Here is a 4,628-nt window from a genome sequence, read left to right on the forward strand (position 1 = left end):
GGATAACCTAAACCCACCCTGTTTTATTTTACAGTAACTGGGAGGGGTTTAGTAATCCCTTCATGTTTTGGATCGAGACGGAGTCCAGGAACAAACCTCATGGTTTCCATCATATGCTGACTGGGAGCACTATACAAATTATATGGAATATTAATTTCAGCCCCCCATTGTGCCAGTAAATCTCTACCCCAAAGATTAATGAGGACTGGAGTGATATAAAGCTGAGTTGTACCCTTTTGACCACCAGGGTCAGTGCAAGGCAAGATAAATATGCTCTCATAAACTTCCTCGGCTTTTCCAACACATGCTAGTCCCATGTTGGTGGGATGTTTAAGCCAGGAGGAAGACCATAAACTAGAGGAAATAACAGAAACATCAGCCCCAGTATCTACCAGGCCCTCGAACTTTTTTCCTTGAATGTGAATGGTGCAGGTGGGCTGCTGTTTAAAAATTATATTAATCCAATAAGCGGCCTTTTCACCACCTGAGCCAATCCTAGGGCCACGTGTCTTATTTCCTTTGTTTTAAATGATATTAGGTAGTAAAAGCTGGCCGGAATGGAAACAGGAGCCTTGGCAGATACGATTAATTTAATCTCATCAACGGAATCAGAATTAATGAGACCAGTATGAATGGTGATTCCTTTAGCAGAGGTGGATGCCCTACTTAACACCAGGCCTACTGAACCTTGAGGTAAAGGGCCAGTGACCCTTATGGGGACAATTAAAGGCAAAGAGTTACATAGTAAATTTAGAGGAATAGTACTACAGAGATCGACCTTCCCGCCCCCTACCGTGGAGGTGGACAAGCATGGTATTGAGACAAAAGGAGAGGCTGAGACCTATTTGGGTTGGCTGTAGGTAAATTTGTTTGTGCTGGGGGTTGCATTGGGACCGCCTGAAGCAGAAACGCAACTTTGGTCTGAGTCTGAAGCATCCTATTTGACATTGGGGCCTGCGGCCGGCCCTGCTCCCCATTTCCCTGGTGTTGTGGTGGGGGTTTCCATCTATATCAGACTTAGAGCAGCAATTATTTGTCCAATGTTTACCTTTGTGACATGGGCAAACACTAGCAGCAGCATTTGGCTGTGTTTGTTGAGCTGGCTTAGCAGCTTTTGTTTTTAACAGTGCAATTTTTTCAAGTATGACCAAGTTTACCGCAATTAGAAAAGAATTAGAAGTATATTGGTGATTACAGGTGTAAATGTGTGAAGAAGGTACAGAGAAGTAGTCTGAGTGGATGACAAAGGGACCGGGTGAGGAACCAAAATGATAGGAGGGTGAGGGGCTGAAGTGGATGGGGGAGGGCCTGAAGAATTATAGGTAAATTGTAGTTTGGTCCCAGAGCCATTAGGTAACTCCGGAGGTTTGAAGAGAGAAGCATTAGCATATATATGGTCCTGGACTGTCTGGGCTCCAAGAAAAGAATTAGTGGGACCAGTTTGGTTGGTGTCCTTCATAGCCCGTGCCCACAGAATAGCCTTGTGGGTGTCTGATTCAATGCCTTCACAAGCTTTAATATATACAGGCAACACCTCGTGATCAGGTAAATTTTGTCGTTGGACAGAATGCATAGCCATTTTACACTAATGGTTCACATTTTCAAAAGCTAACATACGAAGGAGAATACCTTGAGCACGCTCATCAGAGACAGATTTTTCAACAGCATCTTGTAATTTAGCTGAAAAATCAGAGTATGATTCAGTGTGACCTTGTTTAACCATGGTAAAAGAAACAGGAGCTTGGCCTGGGGCACGTAATTTATCCCAGTTCTCATACCCACATTTGTTATTTGTTCTGTAGTAAGAGTATCAAAGTTTAATTGGGCTTAAGTATCAGAGAAACTATTGGAGCCTGTGAACTGAGCCTGAGTAATTAGAATGCCATTAGTCCGACTTAGCCTGCAAACAGGCCTCTTCTACTTAATGGGTTGTACAGAACAGTGAAGTTTCTTTCTCTCTTTTCAACCTCTTAGCTGTTTGCCTCTATTTCCCATCACATTCTGGTCTAAGGCTTATTTATTAATAAAATTGTTTTCATTTCTTTCTCTGTTATCGTCGTGGAGATTATGTCTCATTTGGGAGAAGCGTTTTTAGTTTTCAATTATACTTTGTCAACATTTAAAAAGCGAAGTAAAGAATATTTCTTGGGCCAGGCATGTTGGCTCATGCCTGTAATCCCAGCACTTTGGGAGGCTGAGGCAAGCAAATAACTTGAAGTGAGGAGTTCGATACCGGCTTGGTCAACATGGTGAACCCCGTCTCTACGAAAAATACAAAAATTAGCTGGGCATAGTGGCGCGCGCCTGTAATGCCAGCTGCTCCCGAGGCTGAGACAGGAGAATCACTTGAACCCAGGAGGCAGAGGCTGCATTGAGTCGAGATCTCGCCACTGTACCCCAGCCTGGGCGACAGAGAAATACTCTGTCTCACACACACACACACACACACACAAAAAGAAAGGAAAAGAAAAAGAAAAGAAAAAACAGGGAAAGAAAAAAGTAAATAATAATAATAAAAAAGAAAGTAATTGATCTCTTCTACAAATGTGCCAGGACAACCAACTGGATATCCACATGGAAAAGAATAATGTTGGATCCCTTTGTCACACCATCAAAAATTTTAAAAAGTTTTTTAAAAAAAGAGAAAGAGAGAGACAAGGAAGGGAGACCTGTGGCAGTGGGTGTTACTTGTCGCCCAGGCTGGCTTGGAACCCCAGGCTCAGCGATTCTCCTGCCTCTGCTTCGTGAGCAGCTGGGAACTCAGGCTCCCACCCCAGCGCCTCTCCTGTCTTTAAGCAGCAGGTGGTGACCTCACTCCTCCCTGGCCTGAGCACTCCGTCCGGCACCCCAGGCGGTGGCTTTAGGGAAGTCTCTGAAGCTGAGCACAGGATAGACCCTCCCTCCCGAGTGGATGGACAATAGAAAGGGAGAGGATTTCTATTCTGCTCTGTGGGCCGTCACCATGACATCGTACGTGCCGCCCAGGCAGGGCTTTGCATTTCACATTCTAGTTTGCATCCCGGTTCCAGACAATTCCAGGGCTTTGGAATCATGCCTCAGACTTTCTGGCCCTCTCGCCTCCACAACCTGAAGACAGAGACGCTGGGAGCGAGGCTAAGAGATGCGCAGGACCTGCCCCGGCCCCGCCCTCTGCCGATTCTAAAGGACAGAGTATTTCCGCCTCGCCCCCAGCCCCTACCTCGCCCAGGCCCCGCCCACCTCCTCCGGCCTCCCGCCCAGGCCTGGCTTCTGTCCTGCGCGCGCAGATTAACGCTAACCCGGAAGCGGATCGGGTGGAGAGACGGTCACGTCGCGCGGTGAGTTTTGCTCTGTGTTGTATTAAGTCTCCGCTTCCTAGGTCCCCAGCACTTCCCACCCTGGGAAGTGGGGTCCTCCCAGACCTGTAAATTCTCGCCCGTCTTCCTTCGCCCAGAGCAAATTGAGACATCCCCATGAGACCCCGGGGTCGCTTCCTTTTGGGTTTAAAGTCACCCTGAGGCTGGTCCCGTCACCGTTCTTTCTGCTATAGGGCAGTGTATACACTTCCTGTTGCGTAGTTTTCCTGCTCAAAACCTTGTTCTGACTCCTCCTGCCCCGCGCTTTTTAAAGTCCTCACCCGGGAGGTGGATTCTTGCCCAGGGGGCGCCTCTTAGCCTCCTCTTCCTTGGCCCCTGGAGCGCCGCGCTGCGGCCCCAGTCCCGGGGAGGTCCAGTCCTCTTCCGGGTCCTGGGATCCTGCAGAACCCAACCTTGTCCTAAGGTGCGCAGCCCCCTCCCCACCTCCCTCCTCCTGCCAGGGCCTGCTGCTCCCCAGGTCTCCCCTCCGCCGTCACAGCTTTCACTGAACCCGCACTGGGGAGGTCCCAGGGGCCTGTCCTGTGACGTGGGATCTTCTGGCCTGCCGAGCTCCAGCCCCTGGAAAATGCGCTCCTCCGGGATGCAGGCGTCTTACTCTAAACCCTCCTGTGATTGTGTGGGCCAAAGGGATCAGGAGACAGACAGAGAGCAGTAGAAAACCTGAGACAGAGAAAAGAAGAATAAGAAAGGCCCAGAACAGATGGCAAAATAGCGGATTGGTGAGGGATATGCCAAGAGATGGCAAAAGTGAAAAAAAAAAAAGAAAAAAAGTAAGAAAGCAGGAGGAGGAAAGCAACTGGAGAAATGTAGAGAAAAGCTAGATGTACAGAGAGATGAAGGACGGCAAGGTAGAGGGAGTGGCAGCAAAGAGGGAGGCTCATCAGAGTGAGGGAGAGAGGGAGGGATTTGGAGCCAAGGCAACAGAGCAGAGTGGTGCTTGTGTCAAGGAGAACCGAGGGAGAACCACAGAAGGGAGGACACCTGGGGATCTGAGGTGCCACAGAGTGGGGACAGGGGAGTATATCAGGGAAGAGAGAATTTAACAAGGAGATCAGAGGAGGCGCAGAGATGGGAGAAGAGGCAGAAATAGACGGAGATTGAGGACGATCTGAAGATTGGGGAGAAGGAGCAATAAGAGGTTAAAAAAGTTGCGAGGATGGAGCAGAAGAGGTGGAAGAGAAGGAATAGAGGGAAGAAGGGGATAAACAGCAGAAGAGGAGAGGGGTACAAAATGAGCAGCAGAATCCCAGGGAGAAAGAAAAGAAAACAAGA

At 48.6% G+C, this 4,628-nt stretch overlaps 2 protein-coding genes across 2 annotated transcripts in view; both read left to right on the forward strand.

Moving 5' to 3' along the window:
* The window catches only part of LOC105539802 (zinc finger protein 468-like), a 47,617-nt gene that overhangs the window by 32,106 nt on the left and 10,883 nt on the right, over positions 1–4,628 (forward strand). The window lies entirely within an intron of this gene.
* Positions 3,282–4,628, forward strand: part of LOC105539531 (zinc finger protein 600) — a 26,203-nt gene continuing 24,856 nt past the window's right edge. Inside the window, exon 1 of the mRNA XM_011979880.1 lies at positions 3,282–3,312. The gene's annotated coding sequence lies outside the window, so the exon portion shown is untranslated. The remainder of the gene's footprint in view (positions 3,313–4,628) is intronic.

The sequence above is a fragment of the Mandrillus leucophaeus genome, unplaced genomic scaffold, assembly GCF_000951045.1.
Source record: "Mandrillus leucophaeus isolate KB7577 unplaced genomic scaffold, Mleu.le_1.0 Scaffold104, whole genome shotgun sequence".
In the NCBI taxonomy this organism is placed as follows: domain Eukaryota; kingdom Metazoa; phylum Chordata; class Mammalia; order Primates; family Cercopithecidae; genus Mandrillus; species Mandrillus leucophaeus.